Raw genomic sequence first — 22449 nt, forward strand, 5'->3', positions numbered from 1 at the left:
GTCCATGGGGTCGCAATGGGTCGGCACGACTTCGCACCTAACAACAATTCATATATAAAATATGGTATGAAATTTCCCAACATTGTGGGCCTTTTCGCACGGGGATCTTTGTTGCAAATTGTTTGCGGAATGAAAAATCGCCATTTAAAATAGTGGAATTCGTCGTTATGCATACCTGCCTTTGTAGTGGAATCAGTTGCGTTTTTTAGCGTTTCCCACAGGCTTCCGGTCTCGGCAGAAATCGCTAGAAAGGAAGCACTATTGCTAAGCTCGTCCCGCCCCTGGCCGTCAAGCAGCCAATGGGCAGCCGTTAGCATGCTCCCAAACAGCCCCTTTCCCTTTAAGAAAGGTTTTTTAAAAAAAAAAACCGACCCATAGCAACAAATCTAGGTAGATTCGTTGCTACGGAGAGACCCATCCAGCTGCCTAATGTGAGCTGTCGTTTGATTGTATGATCGTTTGCACGCTGCCTCGAGTGATTAAAAAAAAATCCCCCCCCCCTCTCACGGGCCCGATTTTCGGCTGAATTTATGTGTAAAAAATAAAGGGACTTTATTTCAGCAAACGGGCTTTTCAGTGGTTTGTGCTTAGTGACTAAAGGTGAAGGACTGAAGCCAGGGAAGCCTCTAAACAGAAAGAGGCTCGCCGGTGCGTTTATCCCCGCTCGCTCGGAGAAAAAAAAATGGCGATCGCTTCGCCGGAAGTTTGGAGGAGAGAGCCAGGGGGAGGGACTTTGAAGAACCAGCAACAATGGTAACGCACAGGTCTTTAGCGCTACTGTTGCAGATTGGTTGCAGGAGTGTATCGCTCTCCGGAGGGTGAATCCACTTTTCTGGATTCCCCTGAAAGCGCCACAACGAAGCGCTTTTTGCGGGTCGGTTTCAGGATTGTTGCAGATTGTCTACGACGTCGTGGGTTATGGCAAATTAGTAGCGTTTCCAATTAGCAACCATTGTGCTATTTTGAAGCCGTGCGAAATGGCCCTGTAACTGCCTCTTGCCCATCCTAACGCTTCTTCTAAACCAAAAAACTACACACCTTGAACCTAAGTTGAGAAGATAAGCAGAATAAAATCCCTGTAGCTTTCTATAATGTTCACATGGTAAATATTGTGAAAAAATATTTATATTCCTTGAACATTCCCTAAGTTGTCACTTCCTCTTCCCAAGCCTAATGCTTCTTCTAAAACAAAAACCTACTCACCTTGAACCATACATACCCTAACTTAACCTTAACTTGGTAAATTAAGCTGAAGAAAATTCCCATTTCTTAACAAAATATGTATACATCCCATGAACTTTCCCAGCCTTGTCACTACCAGTTTCCCAGCCATACGCTACCTCTAACCCAAAAAACTGCCCACCTTGAACTCTAACCCTAACCGTACCCTTAATCCTAACCCTAAACCTAACACTAACACCAATCCTAATCTAACCAAAGGTAAATCCATGTTTTTAAACATAATATTCAAACGCTTCCTCCAATCCAAAAAACTGCCCACCTTGAACCTTAGTTCCCAATTTAGGGTTAGGGTTAGGGTTAGGATATGGGTTAGGTTTATTGTTAGGGTTAGGCTTAATCCTAACCCTAACCCTAACCCTAACAATAAACCTCACCCATATCCTAACCCTAACCCTAACCCTAAGTTGAGAACTTTGTTGTTGTTGTTGTTAGGTGCGAAGTCGTGTCCGACCCATTGCAACCCCATGGACAATGATCCTCCAGGACTTCCTGTCCTCTACCATTCCCCAGAGTCCATTTAAGTTCACACCAACTGCTTCAGTGACTCCATCCAGCCAACTCATTCTCTGTCGTCCCCTTCTTCTTTTGCCCTCAATCGCTCCCAGCATTAGGCTCTTCTCCAGGGAGTCCTTCCTTCTCATGAGGTGGCCAAAGTATTTGAGTTTCATCTTCAGGATCTGGCCTTCTAAGGAGCAGTCTGGGCTGATCTCCTCTTGGACTGACCAGTTTGTTCGCCTTGCAGTCCAAGGGACTCGCAAGAGTCTTCTCCAGCACCAGAGTTCAAAAGCCTCAGTTCTTTGACGCTCAGCCTTCCTTATGGTCCAACTTTCACTGCCATACATTGCAACTGGGAATACCATGACTAGACGCACTTTAGTTGGCAGGGTGATGTCTCTGCTTTTTAGGATGCTGTCTAGATTTGCCATAGCTTTCCTCCCCAGGAGCAAGCGTCTTTTGACTGGCAGGTGGCGACTATACCAGTAATGACGCGAACCCAGCTTTTGGCAACAAAATTGGCCGCAGCTGTTTATTACCCTGGACCCCTCCAACCGGAGGGTTGGCCTAATACAGGAAAGGTTGCCTCCCCACGCCTCTCTCCCAGCCGGGAGGATGGGACGCCTTCTGCCGCGGTAACCTTGGGAAGCGACCTCAGTGGACCCAACGGGCGTCCGCCTCCATTGGGCCCCCTGTCCGCTTGGCCCCGGGCCCCTGGCCTCCCAGCCGGGTAGGCCGCGCCTGGTTACGGCTGATCTCCTTAATGAGACCCCCTCTTTTCCGGGGAGTCCCGCGCGCAGACGGGCTCCCCGCCAAAAGGCTCCTTTCCTGGCATTACCCGCAGCTGCGACGGAAACTTAACAACAGGGAGGGTAAGGGAGGGTAACTGTCCGGGCGGCGTGTCCGCAGCAAAGAGGGCGGGCTGCCTGCTCCTGGCCTATTTAAGGCCGGCAGCCCTGCTCCTCTTCGATGGGCCCCAGCGCGGCCCGATGACGCCCCCACCGCGTCAACAACGGCCGTGCTTAGTCGCGGCCACAATTTAATTTCTTTGCTGCAGTCCCCATCTGCAGTGATCTTGGAGCCCAGGAAAATAAAATCTGTCACTACCTCCACTTCTTCCCCATCTATTTGTCAGGATTTGAGAGGGCCGGATGCCATGATCTTCGTTTTATTGATGTTGAGTTTCAAGCCAACTTTTGCACTCTCCTCCTTCACCCGTATCAACAGGCTCTTTAGTTCCTCTTCACTTTCTGCCATTAGAGTGGTATCATCTGCATTGATCTGCAGTGATCCATGCGACAGTCACCTCCAGAATAGATTTCTGCAACTCGCTCTACGCAGGCCTACCCTTGTCCCTGACCCGGAAACTACAGCTGGTGCAAAATGCAGCTGCCAGGACCCTCACTGGAACATCTTAGAGGGCCCACATCCAGCCGGTGCTGAGGTAGCTGCATTGGCTGCCAATTGCTGCCCGGATCCGGTTCAAGGTTTTGGTTTTAACCTTCAAGGACATACGTGGGTTGGGACCCACATACCTGAGGGACCGCCTACTGCTCTATGCCCCCTGCAGGGCCTTACGCTCTGCAGGTGAGAACCTGTTAGTCATCCCCGGCCCAAAGGAAGTGCGCCTAGCCTCGACCAGGGCTTTTTCAGTCCTGGCCCCTACCTGGTGGAATGAGCTCCCGGGTGAGCTGCGGGCCCTGCGGGATTTGTCAGCTTTCCGCAGGGCCTGTAAAACGGAGCTCTTCCACCAGGTCTATGGTTGAGGCTGGGGTCAGCGAATCAGGGACATTGCTCCCCCCCTAGGAGTTGGAGTGTACGCTACTCCACTATCCTTTCCTCTTCACCTCTTTAATAATTGGGGGAGGGATGGGATTTTTAGCCGTCATGTTAGTAGATTGATATTTTAATGGGGTTAGTTGTTGTGACCTGCCTCGAGCCTGTCGGGAGAGGCAGGAAATAAATCTAATGATGATGATGATGATGATGATGATGATGATGATGATGATGATGATGATGATGATGATGATGATGATGATGATATCTGAGGTTGTTGATATTTCTCCCTGCAATCTTGATCCCAATTTGTGACTCATCCAACCCTGCCTTTCTCATGATGTGCTCCGCATACAAGTTAAACAGGCAAGGCGACAGTATACAGCCTTGCCGGATTCCTTTCTCAATTTTGAACCAATCACTGATTCCATGCCCGGTTCTCACTGTTGCTTCTTGACCTGCATATAGGTTTCTCAAGAGACAAATAAGATGCTGTGGTATTCCCATCTCTTTAAGAACTTGCCACAATTTGTTGTGCTCCACAGAATCAAAGGCTTTAGCATAGTCAATGAAGCAGAAGTACATGTTTTTCTGGAACTCCCTAGCTTTCTCCATGATGCAGCGTATGTTGATCTAGAATCATAGAATCATAGAGTTGGAAGGGGCCATACAGGCCATCTAGTCCAACCCCCTGTTCTACGCAGGATCAGCCCTAAGCATCCTAAAGCAGTGGTCCCCAACCCCCGGTCCAGGGACCGGTACCGGTCTGTCGATGAGTCGGTACCGGGCCGCAGCTCCTTCTTGTCTTCCTCCCCGGCTGCTGCCTTGGGGGCTGCTTTGCCACTCTGCAGCTGGCTCACCTTTGGTGCTCTCCAATGGCCACCATGGCTGGGGCTCCCCCTCAGTGTGGCACTGCATAGCTGCTGCTGGCAGCACCCCCCAGTGGGTGACGGGAAGTCAGGGGCACCGGCAGGAAAGCAAGGGGAGCAGGGGCTCAGGCGGCAGCAATGTCCCTTGGCAAAAGACTATCCCCCCCCCCCCCGGGCCTCAGTAAAATTTTCAAGCGTTGACTGGTCCCCGGTGATAAAAAGGTTGGGGACCACTGTCCTAAAGCATCCAAGAAAAGTGTGTATCCAACCTTTGCTTGAAGACTGCCAGTGAGGGGGAGTTCACCGCCTCCTTAGGCAGCCTATTCCACTGCTGAACTACTCTGACTGTGAAAAATTTTTTCCTGATATCTAGCCTATATCGTTGTACTTGTAGTTTAAACCCATTACTTAGTGTCCTTTCCTCTGCAGCCTTCAGAAACAGCATCCTGCCCTCCTCCAAGTGGCAACCTTTCAAATACTTAAAGAGGGCTATCATGTCCTCTCTCAACCTCCTTTTCTCCAGGCTGAACATTCCCAAGTCCCTCAACCTATCTTCATAGGGCTTGGTCCCTTGGCCCCAGATCATCCCTAGTTCCTCTTCCTCTTCGAAATCCTGCCTGTACTTCTGGAAGTTCTCGGTCCACATATTGCTGGAGCCTAGCTTGTAGGATTTTGTAGGATTTTATGAGCATAAGTTTGCTCATAAGTTGAGAACTTAACCAAAGGTAAATCCGTGTTTTTAAACATAATATTGACATGTAAAATATTGTGAAAAATTATTTATACATCCCATGGACTTTCCCTACCTTGTCTCTACCTCTTCCGAAGCCTAATGCTTCTTCTAAAACAAAACAAAACAACTACCCACCTTGAACCATGCATGCACGAACCCTAGCCCTAAGTTGAGAACTGAACCAAAAGAAAATATGGATTTTTTTACATAGTTTCAATATGTAAAATATTGTGAAAAAAATATGTATACATCCCATGGACTTTCCCACCCTTGTCTCTGCCTTTTCCCGAGCCTAAAGCTTCTTCTAAACCAAAGAACTACACACCTTGACCCATACATATCCTAACCCTAACCTCAAGTTGGGAAATGATGCAGATGAAAATCATCTTTTTTTAACATATTTTTTACATGTAAAATGATGTGAAAAAAATATTAATACATCCTACGTGCTTTCCCTACCTTGCCTCTACCTCTTCCCAAGCCTAATGTTTCTTCTAAAAAAAAGAACAACAAAAAATACCCACATTGAACCATACATATATGAACCCTAACCTTAAATTGGGAATTTTAGCAGAAGAAAATCCGTGTTTTTTCACATAATTTTTACATGTAATATAATAAGAAAAAATATTAATGGATTTTCCCAACTTTGTCACTGCGTCTTACCCAGCCATACACTTCCTATAAACCACAAAACTGCCCATCTTAAACTATACTTGCCCTAACCCCAATCCAAAATTCAGAACTTAAGCCGATGAAAATCACTATTGTTTTCTATAATTTTCACATGTAAAATGTTGCGCAAAACTATTTATACATCCCATGGACTTTCCCAACATTGTCACTGCGTCTTCCCCTTCCTAAACCTTCTTCTAAACCAAAAAAAACTACACACCTTGAACCATACATATCCTAACCCTAACCCCAAATTGGGAACTTATGCAGATGAAAATCCCTCATTTTTTACAAAATGTTTACACGTAGAATAATGTTATAGAAGTATTTATACATTCCTTGAACATTCCCTAACTTATCAATTCCTCTTTCCCATCCTAACCCTTCTTCTAAACCAAGAAAACTACCCGCTTTAAACCATACCTGCCCTAAACCTAACCCTAAAATGAGAAGTTAAGCAGAAGAAAATCCCTGTTGTTTTATATAATTCTCACAATGAACCATACACAAGGTAAAGGTAAAGGTATCCCCTGTGCAAACACTGGGTCATGTCTGACGCTTGGGGTGACGCCCTCTGGCATTTTCATGGCAGACTCAATACCAGGTGGTTTGCCAGTGCCTTCCCCAGTCATTACCGTTTACTACAATTCCTATGAGTACAATGAGTACTCGCTGGCAGGGGCTCATGGGAATTGTAGTCCAGGGACATCTGGAGGGCTGCAGTTTGACTACCCCTGCTTTAAGCTGTAATCCTACTTTGGTACTTTCAGGTTTAACCTTCAGCAATAGTTGTTCAATATTTCCTGGTGGATCTATGCCGGTAAAAACAATGTGATAAATAAACATTAGAGGAACAAATCTAACTGTTTCAGAGGCAGGACCCCCTGCTCAGTCTTTTATTGACAAAATTGTTTGTTGTCCTGCCCGGGTAATGTCTCTTTGGATAATAATTGAAAAGCTAAACTGATGAATTATTGTGATAATAAATGCAAGTTAAGCAAATCGCATCACTTAATGATCCTTGGCACTCAGTTGATCAAGCAGCTTGTCAAAAGCAAGATGATGACTTCTATTAAACAGCTGATTTGGGGAGATATTTATGACATGTCTCCATCAGACAGCTGTGATCAGATGAGCCAATGTGGTTTTCACAGCTCCCAGATATGAAGCTTGAGGGTTTTGGCGCCTCATAAATCCTAAACTATTGACCTTACGGACCCAAATCCGAATGCTGGAGTTAGGTAACGATGGAAACGGAATTTCAGCAGCCATTTGCAAATGATAAATAATGTGGACATGCCAATGCTCTTTCAGACTGGAGCCCCATGTCTTTAGCAGATGGAAAGTTACACATTGAAGAAGAGAGGTTTTATTGGATAAAGGCAGGAGGACAGCCAAGACAAACAAAAGCATCTGATAATCCATAATACACAAGAAGCAAGGAATTGCTTCAGCAGAGATCCAGTCGGGAAATCTGTACCAGGTCTTCTCGGTGATGTCTTCCCAAATCAAACAGAGTTCCTTAGCCATCTTTGGTAGTCTATCAAGTGATTGAAATTTACCCTGGATTTTGAGTAGAGTTGTCAGCTGCCAGGTGGTAGCAACGGACCAACACAGGGGTTGTAAAATGTGCAGATATGACACAACGGTCTGGAAATCACTGTGCAAAAAAAAAAAAAGCCCTATATGAGAAACTCAAAAATGTCAAGGAATTCTCACCCCAGGTCATTTCTGAATTGTGGGGAGAAGAGATATTTCCGTGAGCTGGAAAGATTGTGTTAAAACTGTGGAAGATTCTTCCAGGAAAGCTGTAAACGTTGAGGCTAGAATTATAGAATCATAGAGTTGGAAGGGGCCAAACAGGCCATATAGTCCAACCCCCTGCTCTACGCAGGATTAGCCCTAAGCATCCCAAAGCATCCAGTAGGCATGCTTTTCATCTCAGGCTCCTTTATTTGGGCTCATATCTGGACACTTGTCCTGTGTGGTTCTGTGAGACCGCTGAAGAAGCAAGGACTTGGCAAAATGGAGTTTTATTCAGGTCTTCATGTGAGATAAGAACTTAGCAACAATTTTGTAACATTTATCTGCATTTCCTCCTAAGCACTGCAATACTATTCTTTTGTTTAAAAAAAAACATTTTTGATTGTGAGTTGATCATTCGGGGCTTTTTTGCACACCTGCCAGGTGGTAATTGGAGATCTCCTGGGGTTACAACTGATTTCCAGGTGACAGAGATCAACTCCCCTGGAGAAAATGGCTGCTTTGGAAGGTGGACTCCAAGGAATTATTATTGGGATACTTGGTTAATATGGCAGAATTTTGCCCAGTCATAGAAATGGAATACTGAATGCAATAAATACAACTCATAAGAGATATATTGCAGAAAAGGTAAACAGACACTTACTCTAGTAGATCCAGTTCACATTCAGATTGCAATCAAAGGAAAGAAAGAAGCCTAATCTTAAACCACCTTTCCTTGTCACAAAAGGCCAGCTTGTCCGGCATCATGTGTGTGGCATTGTATCTACAGGTGAGCTCTTCAGAGATATTTCTTCATGGAAGGCCATGAGTAGAGAGTGAGAGGACAAAGTGAGAGGATGTATCAGAGGGTGGCTCTCAGGTTTAGACTGTTGGCAGAGTTTAACTCTGCTCCACCAGGCCAATGGTCAAGGGCCACAAAACACCATCAACAAACTGGCCTTCTTACATAGACAATAATGTCCACACACCACTTAGTTAATAATACCGTAGCATGTTACTCCCCCTTCCTCTCACTGGGAAGATTTTTATTCTTTTAATGAAAACTGGATTGTAATGTTTAAATGTATTAAAAAGGTAAATGTATCCCCTGTGCAAGCTTTGGGTCATGTCTGACCCTTGGGGTGACGCCCTCCAGCGTCTTCTTGGCAGACTCAATACGGGGTGGTTTGTCAGTGCCTTCCCCAGTCATTACCGTTTACCCCCCAGCAAGCTGGGTACTCATTTTACCGACCTCGGAAGGATGGAAGGCTGAGTCAACCTTGAGCCGGCTGCTGGGATCAAACTCCCAGCCTCATGGGCAGAGCTTCAGACTGCATGTCTGCTGCCTTACCACACTGCGCCATTATCGTACTGAAATGTTGTAAGCCGCTGGGAGTCCTCGGGGAAGAGCAGCATAAAAATCTGGAAAAAAAATTTTCAAGCTGCAGAGAGGGGTGGAGGACCAAGCAGCTTAAAAGAATAAAGTAGTTTTATTTAGAAGAGAAACAACTTTGTAAAGAAAGGAGAGAGAGAGAGACAGTCTTAACTAACTGCCAAACTGTGGTTCTTCAGTAATTCAGTCTCTTGTTTCTGGAGGCAAGAAAAGAGGAAGAAAACTAGAAGGAGCAGGAAGTCTTCAACTGAGCCTTTGAAGTCACAGGAGGAGATGGGGGGGGGGGGGCACAGACATCAGGAAGATCCTAATCTAACTTTGCTAAATACATCTCCTCTGAAGCCCTGCGTAGGATATCCTCCATATATTTTTGAAACATATTGTTGTTGTTGTTGTTAGGTGCGAAGTCGTGTTTGACCCATCGCGACCCCATGGGCAATGATCCTCCAGGCCTTCCTGTCCTCTACCATTCCCCGAAGTCCATTTAAGTTTGCACCTACTGCTTCAGTGACTCCATCCAGCCACCTCATTCTTTGTCGTCCCCTTCTTCTTTTGCCCTCAATCGCTCCCAGCATTAGGCTCTTCTCCAGGGAGTCCTTCCTTCTCATGAGGCGGCCAAAGTATTTGAGTTTCATCTTCAGGATCTGGCCTTCTAAGGAGCAGGCAGGACTTACATACACTATAGACTTTGTTTATTCCAACACCCCTTCTCAAGATCTAACCCCTGTGATTCATCTTTTCCTATAAAGCCTTGATTTTTTCCACGCAGATCTGGCCATCTGCAACCATGTCTTCAGTGGGACCGGACAACTTCTGATTGGAGCCCCAAGCAGGCAAATAGCCCTTGGTTGAACAGGGGCTGACTTTACAAGTCTGATTCTTCCAAGAAAAGAAGACACTGATACAGACAGCTAGAGAGGGTGAAACATTCCTGTAGGAGTTCCAGGAATTCCCACAGGGCTAAAAATTGTTTGACCTTGTTTACTATGGTTTTGTTTATGCAAGATTGGTAGCCATTTTAAATACTAAATACTAACCAAATTTGTGGCAGGGTAAAAGCTTTCCCGAGTCACTGCTCACTTCTTCAGTAGAAAAGAGCAAGAGTCCGGTAGCACCTTAAAAACAACAAAACAAAACAAAAATGTGGCAGAGCAGGAGGTTTCATCACTGCTCACTTCTTCAGATATCTGGGTGACATTCTAGGCTGCCTCCCCTAATGCCTGCATTCTTTACTAGAAAGATGAGGGGAAAGTCCTAGAGCACCATCTAGACCGTTTATGCACTGGAGGTTTCATGCTGTGCTGCAGGCTGGAGTTTTAGTACTGGCAGGTTCCCCCAACTCTTCCTGCACCCACACGAGGGAGCATTTGGCTTAGTGCACCTCATCCGCCCCCGATTTGTGCTCCTGCGCAGGAGCTGGGGCAGTGAAGTTCCCAGTGCATAAACGGTCTTAGTGGCAGCCATTTTTTTCTCAGTCCTCAGTTCTTCAGGACTGGGAAATTAGAGTTGGGAGTGGTAATTCTTTGCCTCTGATGGGTAAATGGGAGGAATAAGCAAGGAGCATATGCAGCTTGATGACATGAAGACATCAGCTGGGGGAAGTGAAGAATGAATATGTTTCATGGATGATCATCTTGGATGCTTTAGGATGCTTTGGGCTGATCCTGCATTGAGGGGGTTCGACTAGATGGCCTGCATGGCCCCTTCCAACTCTATGATTCTATGATATCAAGAAGCATATTAGCAGTTGTCTGCTACTTTTATTTTTATAGACATGTATATGCTGCCACACAAATCAGAGTCCCCAAGGCAGTGAAATGTCCCCAAATGTGCATGAGCTAAAATACAGGTATTATTTTCTTTAACTGCACCTTGTTGTATATTTTAGTAAGGCTTCAGGGACTGGATCCTGTCCTCAGATCCTTTACTACCTATCCCAGCTATATATATCAAGCTATTTCTTTAATGTATGAATTTCCTTTATCTGCTGATACAAATATTGGAAAGCAGAGAGCGTGTGAGTCAGCTGTCCTGGTCCGGGGCCCTGGATCAGTTGGCACCGGGCTGCGGCTCCTCCTTGTCCCCCTCCCCGGCTGCTGCCTCGGAAGCTGCCCTTCCACTCTGCTGCCAGCTCACCTTTGGTGCTCTCTGGTGGCTGCCGTGGCTGGGGCTCCCCCTCAGTGTGGCCCTGCACAGCTGCTTCTGGCAGTGCGCCCTAGTGGGTGGCGGGAAGTTAGGGGCACCGGCGGGAAAGCAAGCAGAGCAGGGGCTCAGGCGTCGGCAGCGACGTCCCTCGGCAAAAGACTACTCCCCCCCCCCGGGCTTCAGTAAAATTGCCAAGTGTTGACTGGTCCCCGGTGATAAAAAGGTTGGGGACCACTGAGTTTCATGAATGGCCATAACCAAGCAACCTGTCATGAGAGCCATTTTCCTTAAAAAAAAAAGAAAAGAAAAAAAATTGGCTCTAAATGCTATTGTATTATCTTTAAGCGGCAAAACAACTTGGGGGAATTATGGCCTGTCTGCAGACATTCCACCAAGAGAGGGGGGAAGTCTGTTTATCGGCAGTAATTTTATTGGACGTGAAATATTTGTTTAGCTATGCCGAGAATAAAACTGCTTTCTGCTTTTTAAACGGCACTGTTGATCATAGAGCTGGGAGCCAAATGTCATGTTCATTTCTAGGTGGCAAAGAATTAAGTGACCAGAAATAAACATCACATGAATCGGCATTCTAGTACAGGGGAAATCAACAATTACTTTGGGTACATTAACAGAACATCTCTCTCTTTCATCTATTTAAAGAGGATATTAGACTCTCTTTTGCCATTTGGGGAGGACATTGTTCATTAGTACACAATGCATCAACAGCCTTTTTTAGAATTCTACTTTTCTGAAAAAAAGAAAGGAAGAAAGAAAGAAAACTACTCTTTACGACCACACTCAGCATTTACATTGTCCATTAAAGTTTAATACGTACATTAAACTACATTCGGCTTTGGGGACTTCAAACCAGTCGGCGGAAAGAGAAAGCCATAAGAATCAGTTATCCCTTTTGTCTGTGCTTCACACGGTGCAGGGTGTTGAGAGTTTAAAAATTCATGCCCCAAACTGAACTTAATTGCTTTCTGCTGAGATCACCAAAACAGTACTCATGCATACAGCCAGAATCCCATAAAGCTTTGTCACCTGGAGAAGGTGAAGGCTGGGGGTGGAGAGATCATGGGGGGTCCTAGGCTTCTCCACCAGATGCAGCTTTATGGCGTGTACTGTGAGGAATTGAGATAGACCACAATGCTTTCTTCATTCCATCTGGCGGTGTCCAGGGAGAATGGTGATGTGGTGATGGGAAATACAATCAAATTGCAGCCTACTGATGGTGACCCTATGGGGTTTTTAAGATGAGAGATGAACACAGGTGGTTTTCCATTACCTGCCTCTGTGTTGCAGTCCTGGACTTCCTTGGGCCAATTCCGCACAGGCGGTTGTATGGAAGTGGGGTAAAACTCTGCTTCCACGTGATGCAGCTGTTGGGCAGGCCCCCTGCTAGGACTGCTGAAGATCAGTCCCTCAGATGGCCCAGGCCAAGGGAACATGGGAAGATCTGTGTTCCCTTAGCTGCTGTGGGGGCCAACAGGGCATGTCCCACAGCAGGCCCGTGTGGACAGGGAAGAGCCGGGCCTTCCAGGCCCAGCTCCTTCCTGTCCTGCAGTGGACCAAAGGTGCAAAGAATGCCCCGGACAGCTTCACAGTGCTTTGCTGTGCCGTAGGGCAGACCATGGCATTCATTTTCATTTTACAGTGAGGTGGGATTATGTGGAATGCAGTCCCACCCACCTGCAAAATAACCTCCTCCCCTGCACAGAAGAACTCACCCACCACTGCTTTGTTTCCCTGGGGGAAACATTTCAGTGAGACACCAAGTGACCCACTGAAATGTATCCCCCCATTTGAACACAGACTGCTGTAGAGCATGCAACTCCACAACAACATACCATCAGTGGCCAGGCACAGCTGCTGGTTTGTGGAATGGGCCATGCAGAATGGTTCTCCCATCCTTCTACTAACCAGGATCAATTCTCCTTAACTTCTGAGATCTGATAATACTGGTCCTGGCTCATCCGGGTTAGGGCCCATGGAGTATGGATACAGCCATGTCTTATGACATATGATATATTCCTGTAGCAAGGATGGATAGCACAGATATTTTCTTATTAAAGTTTGCATCTCAACAAATATAGGGGAGCACTAACATTAGCAAGATTTCCATGCCCACAACACTTCTGGAGAACAGATATAAAAGAATACCCATCTCAGAGAGATTGTGCACCTGTCTATTAAAGGAGGTGGAAACAATGGAACATACCCTCTTTTGTTGTATATCACAGCTTGTAACAAGTTTATCTGCCCCCTTTTGGAAGGGAGGTTACACCCAATAGAAGTGAATTGGTCCAAAGAGCTACTCATGGATGATGAACCTCAAGTCTCTCTCCAGACAGTGAAATTCTGTGTCTATGTGATTAAAGCCCAGCAAAAGGAAATGAAACCCCTCTATTTTTACCTAAAAAACCTTGACAAGGCTGATGTGGAGACCAAATGGGAAATGGAAATCCAAACCCAACACACTGAGCTCCATGCAGGGAGGGTGGGATAAAATGGAAAACTGTGCTAGACATTCTTTAGTTGGGAGACCCATTACTGAGAATTGTTATCTCATTGAAATAATTCAGAAGGCGGGAAAGATACTCTGCTTATCCTTATAGAAACCTTTCTTTTTTTTTCTCTGTTCCCTGGTTCTAGAGCAGAAAGGCTCAGCTGCAAGTGCAGGTTCCACATAACAGTAGGGAAACTGAATTCATTCAAAGCTCATTGAGATGAGAGCTTTGAAGGCTCTAGGGGGTGAAGCAGAAGATTTTGGGGATTCGTTCAAGTAATAATCCCATTTCTGACAGGGGTTTTGTGTCTTCAGTGCTATGATATGCGATTGTCTGAATCAGTTTGGTTCAGTCAAATTGTTGTGGTTCCACACACCTTATTCTGTCTATAGTACCACTACTGGTCTTTGAAGAGTAACTGACTGATGTGTTAATTCCCTTCCTGTGGAGAATTGTTTTTGTGTTGTAAATCTTCTTGGGATTCATTGATGCATTGGATTGTAAGAGCTTTGAAATCTCCAGTTCTCACCTGGAAATTCTTGAGTCTGGACACTGTCACAAACAATTTGGAATGTCTGTTCTTTTCTATCTGCATGTGTATGTTATTTGGTTTATGGCTGTTAGATGTGTAGATCAACTCCAGAAAGTTCATTTCTCCCTCCTTATCTTTCCCTATTCACACCCCCTTCCCTGCCTTGGGATAACTGCCATCTGCCTGGTTTGTTTTCCTTTGAAGCTTCCCACATTACTTGGGTCCTCACGGGTGGGGGTGAGAATGAGAGAGTTGTATGTTGTGTTCATTTCCCTGAAACCCAGTTCTGACAAAGTATATGTTGAGTTCACTTGCTTGTGTTAGAATAAACTTATATTTTATGCCACGTCAAAGACTGAGTTTTCTGAGCAACTGAAGAAACCTGACAGTGATATCCCGAAGTCTAGAGCAGGGGTAGTCAAACTGTGGCCCTCCAGATGTCCATGGACTACAATTCCCATGAGTGAATGCTGGCAGGGGCTCATGGGAATTGTAGTCCACGGACATCTGGAGGGCCACAGTTTGACTACCCCTGCTCTAGAGAATATCTTAATGGATTCTCCCTGTGAGAATCTCTGATTATTACCAATAATCAGGCTTCATTTGGGAAAATAAAACTTTTTATTGGAGAAATAATGGTCAGAACATCATGGATTTTTTTGCTAAGACTGGGGAGTGAAACCCAATGATCACTTAGCTACCCTTTGCTTACAGCCCCTCCCAACACCAGACGGTTTGAGTACAAAGAGTCCTTGTTGTTGAAACAGACAGTGTTTGGTGCGCAAGGCTGTTATGAAGATAGCAATTTCCAGGAACAACACTGTGTGTGTGCGTGTGTGTGTGGAGGAAGACGCAGGAAGGACATCCCCAATACATTCACACCTAAGATCTACAGCAGGATGGCTGGCCTAAGGGTCAGAGGCACAATTCACTGGTAAAAACATGAAAGTGACAGGAATCAGGTTACATGGCAAAAGCATAAATCATGGTTTTGACACACATTCATAGCTTTGAATAGAAATTGAAATATATTACTATGATCGACACCAAACTTACTTTGTACAACTTTTGGTATATGTAGCTCAAAGTAGTAATTTCACAACTGCAGGATCAAGTAGTTGAAATACAAAATGCTTACCTGACAAATCGGTCACATTGTCTCCCCCGAGATTTTATTTAAGCCCTAAAGATATAATCACAGGATTTCAAAAATATTCTACTGCTGAGCACTCTGCTTTTACATTGTCAGATTTATTAGTCTTCCTTAAAAGACTTCAGAAATCATTTCAATGGGTGGCAAAAAAACACACACAAAATGTGCAGACTATTTATAAGAAATAAAACATTTTCCAGAAAGGGAACTAATACAGTGGTCCCCAACCCCCAGTCTGGGGACCGGGACCGGTCTGTGGATCAGTCGGTACCGGGCTGCAGCTCCTCCTCATCCTCCTCCCCAGCTGCTGCCTTAGGGGCTGCCCTGCCACTCTGCCATGGGCTCACCTTTGTTGCTCTCTGGCAGCCGCCATGGCTGGGGCTCCCCCTCGGCATGGCACTGCGCAGCTGCTGCAGGCAACGCCCCCCAGTGGGTGGCAGGAAGTCAGGGGCACTGGCCGGAAAGCAAGCGGAGCTGGGGCTCAGGCAGCGACATCCCTCAGCAAAAGACTACCCCCCCCCCCGGGCCTCAGTAAAATTGTCAAGCGTTGACCAGTCCTTGGTGACAAAAAGGTTGGGGACCACTGATCTAATAGACTCCCTGTATGTCATGCATACTTGTGCTGTGGAGGTCAGATAGACCTCCAGTCCCCCCTGAAGGAGCTGGTTCATCAGCTCCGGTGGATTTTCCAGCTTCAAAAGTATCTCGGCACCAGGGTGATCCATACACTGATCCAGCCTTCTAAACCCTTGAGACAACCCTGAAACATTCTTCAGGCTTCAAGAAGCCCCAGAAGCGATGTCAGCAGGCCGCACCTTCCTGCCATACTTCCAGAAAGTGACTTAACTCAGATCCTCCCACCAAACATCACTACCAGTCCAGCAAGGAGCCCCTTCTTTTCCCACCTCCTCCAGGCCCATCTTTGGTCATTGCGGGGAGGTTGTTGTTGTTGTTATGTGCGAAGTCGTGTCCGACCCATCGCGACCCCATGGACAATGATCCTCCAGGCCTTCCTGTCCTCTACCATTCCCCGGAGTCCATTTAAGTTTGCACCTACTGCTTCAGTGACTCCATCCAGCCACCTCATTCTCTGTCGTCCCCTTCTTCTTTTGCCCTCGATCGCTCCCAGCATTAGTCTCTTCTCCAGGGAGTCCTTCCTTCTCATGAGGTGGCCAAAGTATTTGAGTTTCATCTTCAGGATCTGGCTTTCTAAAGAGCAGTCAGGGTTGATCTCCTGTAGGACTGACCGGTTTGTTCGCCTTGCTGTCCAAGGGACTCGCAAGAGTCTTCTCCAGCACCAGAGTTCAAAAGCCTCAATTCTTTGACGCTCGGCCTTCCTTATGGGCTCTGCATACAAGTTAAATAGGCAAGGCGACAGTATACAGCCTTGCCGAACTCCTTTCTCAATTTTGAACCAGTCAGTGATTCCATGTTCAGTTCTCACTGTTGCTTCTTGACCTGCATATAAATTTCTCAAGAGACAAATAAGATGCTCTGGTATTCCCATCTCTTTAAGAACTTGCCACAATTTGTTGTGCTCCACACAATCAAAGGCTTTAGCATAGTCAATGAAGCAGAAGTAGACGTTCTTCTGGTACTCCCTAGCTTTCTCCATGATCCAGCGTATGTTGGCAATTTGATCTCTAGTTCCTCTGCCTCTTCGAAATCCTGCCTGTACTTCTGGAAGTTCTCGGTCCACATATTGCTGGAGCCTAGCTTGTAGGATTTTGAGCATAACTTTGCTAGCATGAGAAATTAGTGCAATGGTGCGGTAGTTTGAACATTCTTTGGCATTGCCCTTCTTTGCGATTGGAATGTAAACTGACCTTTTCCAATCCTGTGGCCATTGTTGAGTTTTCCAAATTTGCTGGCATATTGAGTGTAGCACTTTTACTGCATCATCCTTTAAGATTTTGAATAGTTCAACTGGAATGCTGTCACCACCACTAGCTTTATTATTGCTCAGACCTCCTAAGGCCCATTTGACTTCACATTCCAGGATGTCTGGCTCCAGGTCAGTAACTACCCCACTGTGGTCATCAGGGATGTTAAGCTCGCTCTTGTATAGTTGTTCTGTATAATTTTGCCACCTTTGTTTAATCTCTTCTGCTTCTGTGAGGTCCCTACCATTTTGGTCCCTTATCATACCCAACTTTGCATGAAATGTTCTCTTCATATCTCCAATTTTCTTGAAAAGATCTCTGGTCCTCCCCATTCTATTGTTTTCTTCTATTTGTTTGCACTGTTCGTTTAAGAAGGCATTCTTATCTCTTCTAGCTTTTCTCTGGAATTCTGCATTCAGTTGGGTGTATCTTTCTCTTTCTCCCTTGCCTTTCACTTCCCTTCTCTCCTTAGCTATTTGTAAAGCTTCCTCAGACAGCCATTTTGATTTCTTGCATTTTTTTTTCTTTGGGATGGTTTTAGTTGCTACCTCTTGTACAATGTTGCGAACCTCCGTCCATAGTTCTTCAGGCACTCTGTCTATCAGATCTAATTCCTTAAATCTATTTGTCACCTCTACTGTGTATTCGTTGGGGATATGATTTAGTTCATACCTGAGTGGCCTAGTGCTTTTCCCTACTTTCTTCAATTTAAGCCTAAATTTTGCAACAAGAAGCTCATGATCTGAACCACAATCAGCTCCTGGTCTTGTTTTTATTGACTGGATAGAACTTTTCCATCTTTGGCTGCAGAGCACATAGTCAATCTGATTTCTGTGTTGACCGTCTGGTGATGTCCATGTGTAGAGTCGTCTCTTGGGTTGTTGGAAAAGAGTGTTTGCTATGACCATTGTATTCTCTTGACAAAATTCTACCAGCCTGTGCCCTGCTTCATTTTGTACTCCAAGGCCAAACTTGCCTGTTATCCCAGTTATCTTTTGGTTTCCTACTTTAGCATTCCAATCCCCCATGATGATAAGCACATCATTTTTGGGCGTTGCTTCTAGAAGGTGTTGTAGGGCTTCATAGAACTGATCATCCTCTTCAGCAGCAGTGGTTGGGGCATAGACCTGGATCACTGTGATGTTGAATGGTTTGCCTTGGATTCGAACTGAGATCATTCTGTCATTTTGGGGATTGTATCCCAAAACTGCTTTTCCTACTCTCTTATTGATTATGAAGGCTACTCCATTTCTTCTACGAGATTCTTGTCCACAGTAGTATACCTGATGGTCATCTGAATTAAATTCACCCATTCCTGTCCATTTTAGTTCACTGATTCCTAAAATGTCGATGTTCAGTCTTGTCATTTCTTGTTTGACCACGTCCAGCTTACCTTGATTCATGGATCTGACGTTCCAGGTTCCTATGGAATAAAAATCTTTACAGCATCGGACTGTCTTTTCGCCACCAGTTACTTCCACAACTGAGCGTCCTTTCGGCTTTGGCCCAGTCGCTTCATTCATTCTGGCGCTACTTGTACTAGCCGTCTGCTCATCCCCAGTAGCATATTGGACACCTTCCGACCTGAGGGGCTCATCTTCCAGCGTCATATCGTTATGCCTATTGGAACTGTCCATAGAGTTTTCATGGCAAAGATACTGGAGTGGTTTGCCATTTCCTTCTCCAGTGGATCACCTTTCGTCAGAGCTCTCAGCTATGACCTGTCCGTCTTGGGTGGCCCTGCACGGCATAGCTCATAGCTTCACTGAACTACGCAAGCCCCCTTGCCACAACAAGGCAGCGATCCTTGAAGGGGGTGCGGGGAGGTAGAGATGGACATATATGGTGATTTTTTAAAAATTAAAATACATTATTAAAAAAAAAAATTAACTCCCACACAACTGGAGAAACCCTTCCAGGGCTGTCAGGAAACCCCAGGGCTGTCAGGAAACCCCAGGGTTTCATGAAACCCTGGTTGAAAAAGCCTCCTCTTACCACTCCCAAGATAGATGACTGTCACATTCTCTAAATGAAATTTTCTAAATGGAAAACAATCGTAAACTTCAGTTGGTTAAAAATATGCCTGCCAGGTTCCATCCTTGGTTGCCTACAGCAGGGGTCCCCAACCCCCGGTCTGCGGCCCGGTCCCGGGCCGCAAAGGCCATCAGACTGGGCCGCAAGTGGCTGCGCCTGCCTCCCCTCCCTGCAGCGAGAGGGGGGGAAAGAGGCCGTCACGGCAGCCGGGGTGGCAGCTGGCGCGCCAGGGATGCTAACGCGCACACACGGAACTGCCGTGCGTGCGCGTTTGCACCCCTGGTGGCCAAAATGTGCATGCGCGGCAACTCTGCGCATGTGCGTTAGCGCCACCTGGTGACCAAAACGTGCATGTGCGGCAGTTCCGCGCGTGCACGTTTTTGAGCAACTGCGGCAGCCAGGCCGCTGCCTCTCCCCCACCCCCGGAGGCGGTCCCCGACCAGATGAAGGTTGGGGACCGCTGGCCTACAGGGATCGTATCGTCCTACAGCACCCATCTGTTTTCTGGTGCAATTCGAAGCACTTGTTCTGCTGGGATGGTCATATAGCAGAGTTTGCTCAGACATAAAAGCATGATACTGAGTGTGGTAAATCCATCTCCCAAGAATAATATTGCAAAAAAAGGTAAACTTACATCTATTCAACTCAGTTTACATCTACGTTGCTGTTGAAAGGAAAGAAAGTAGTCTAAGGAGCACTTTCCGAACCACCAATGGTCAGCTAATCTGGCATCATGTGCATGGGAGTATGAGGCCATTGGCGCTACAGGAGAGACCTACAGAGGCATTTTGTTAGACTTTTGGACTTGGATGGATCCTGAATCCCGCCAGAGAAAATGAGCTTCAGAATAGCAGAGTGTTTTGAAAGTATACAATTATTAGTTACCTTAGTTACTAATTATTAGTTACCTAGAGAGGAAAGGGAAGGTGACTGTAAGCCGCTTTGAGCCTCCTTCGGGTAGGGAAAAGCGGCATATAAGAACCAACTCTTCTTCTTCTTCTTCTTCTTGTGGATGAGGCACAAATTCAGACTCACAGTGCTTCGAGATTTAAACGAGAGACACCGTATATACGTGAGTATAAGCCGACCTGAATAGAAGGTGCGGCACCTAATTTTGCCACAAGAAACTGGGAAAAATTATTGACTCGAGTACAAGCCGAGGGTGGGAAATGCAGCAGCTACTCTACAAGACAGAGTAGCACGGGGCAGGAACAGAAGGCAGGGAAGAAGGCTCCTGTAAACTTTCCTGGCCAAACAGAGAAGATTTGAAAAAAAGGAAAAACCTTCTATTCTTGGCCAGGAAATATTTTCCCCAAAAAACATGCCTTCCTGTAGGTTAACTTCCTCAGCATTGCAATACATTTTGCAAATGCAAAATGTATTGCAATGATTGGCTGGTCTCACCAAAACATGCTCTCCTGTAGGCTAGCTTCCTCAGCATTGAAATACATTTAAACAGCAAGCTGTTTAAAGGAATGTATTTCAATTACCGTATATAGAATCATAGAATCATAGAGTTGGAAGGGGCCATACAGGCCATCTAGTCCAACCCCCTGCTCAACGCAGGATTAGCCCTAAGCATCCTAAAGCATCCAAGAAAAGTGTGCATCCAACCTTTGCTTGAAGACTGCCAGTGAGGGGGAGCTCACCACCTCCTTAGGCAGCCTATTCCACTGCTGAACTACTCTGACTGTGAAAAATTTTTTTCCTGATATCTAGCCTATATCGTTGTACTTGAAGTTTAAACCCATTACTGCGTGTCCTCTCCTCTGCAGCCAACAGAAACAGCATCCTGCCCTCCTCCAAGTGACAACCTTTCAAATACTTAAAGAGGGCTATCATGTCCCCTCTCAACCTCCTTTTCTCCAGGCTGAACATTCCCAAGTCCCTCAACCTATCTTCATAGGGCTTGGTCCCTTGGCCCCAGATCATCTTCGTCGCTCTCCTCTGTACCCTTTCAATTTTATCTACGTCCTTCTTGAAGTGAGGCCTCCAGAACTGCACACAGTACTCCAAGTGTGTTCTGACCAGTGCCGTATACAATGGGACTATGACATCTTGTGATTTTGATGTGATGCCTCTGTTGATACAGCCCAAAATGGCATTTGCCTTTTTTACCGCTGCATCACACTGCCTGCTCATGTTTAGTTTACAATCCACAAGTATACTCGAATATAAGCTGGGGAATTTTTCGGTATAAAATGTGATGAAAAACTCAGCTTATATTCGAGAATATATGGTACTTGATAGTGCAGAGGAAAGGCAAGAGATAGTTGCTAACTACATGTCTAGATGTAGATCTGTGTCTTCTGAGAAGAAGCAAGATATTGCCCCTAAGAGTAGCCATCTGGAAGAGGAGGAGGAGGAGAAGAGGAAGAGTTGGTTCTTATATGCTGCTTTTCTCTACTTGAAGGAGGGCTCAAAGTGGCTTACAATCGCCTTACCTTTCCTCTCCCCACCACAGACACCCTGTGAGGTAGGTGGGGCTGAGAGAGCCCTGAGATTACTGCTTGGTCACAACAACTTTATCAGTGCCATGGCGAGCCCAAGGTCAACCAACCAGCTACATGTGGGAGAGAGCAGAATCAAACCCGGCTCACCAGATTAGAAGCCGCAACACCAAGCTGGTTGGCTTTCAGGTGACCCTGGACTCTGGCTTTGTTCAGTTGCTCCAGACCCCCACGGTGGCCCACCTACCTGCATCTCCTGCCAGAAGCAAAATCCCTTCAGCACGGGAGTCTTCTAACTGCCACCCTCCTGGGTTCCGGAATGCCCTGGGCTCCTGACTCAACAGGGCCGTAGCCTCGGAAACCCCCAACGGAAACCTCCCATTCACAAGCTGGCCTGCTATGGTTGGCCCCATCAGTTTCTGCTATGGACAGAATATAGTCAAGCCAAAGAATCCTGGATAGCAAAAGGAGGCCGTTATTTGGCCGGGATAATCTCAACAGGGTTACCCCAATGCCCGGTTTAAATAAATTTAGACTATCAGGACCTTTTAACTTTCTGAAGACAGGACGCCTTACCCACTGCTGTGCTGGATGGCAAATTCAGAAGGATTTAGGACCCAGCTTGGTGTAGTGTTAAAGAGCGGCAGCTGGGTTTGATTCCCCGCTCCCCCACATGCAACTAGCTGGGTGACCTTGGGATCACCCCAGCCCTGATAGTGATATTCTCACAAAGTAGTAAAACCAGGGGCTCTCTTAACCTCACAGGGTGCCTGTTGTGAGGAGAGGAAGAAGAGTTGGTTCTTATATGCCACTTTT

At 46.0% G+C, this 22449-nt stretch overlaps 1 long non-coding RNA gene across 2 annotated transcripts; it reads right to left on the minus strand.

The window, feature by feature from the left end:
- Window positions 1-7143: 7143 nt before the first annotated feature.
- LOC143842699 (uncharacterized) lies at window positions 7144-21974 on the minus strand. 2 transcript variants are annotated; one of them, XR_013233302.1, is made up of 4 exons: window positions 21881-21974; window positions 15252-15296; window positions 12922-13105; window positions 7144-7450 (listed from the first exon to the last, which is right to left on the minus strand). It is a non-coding gene; the product is annotated as an uncharacterized LOC143842699 (long non-coding RNA). The 2 variants fall into 2 exon arrangements; XR_013233303.1 differs by lacking the exon at window positions 21881-21974 and adding an exon at window positions 19818-19850.
- Window positions 21975-22449: the final 475 nt, after the last annotated feature.

The sequence above is a fragment of the Paroedura picta genome, chromosome 8, assembly GCF_049243985.1.
Source record: "Paroedura picta isolate Pp20150507F chromosome 8, Ppicta_v3.0, whole genome shotgun sequence".
In the NCBI taxonomy this organism is placed as follows: Eukaryota; Metazoa; Chordata; class Lepidosauria; order Squamata; family Gekkonidae; genus Paroedura; species Paroedura picta.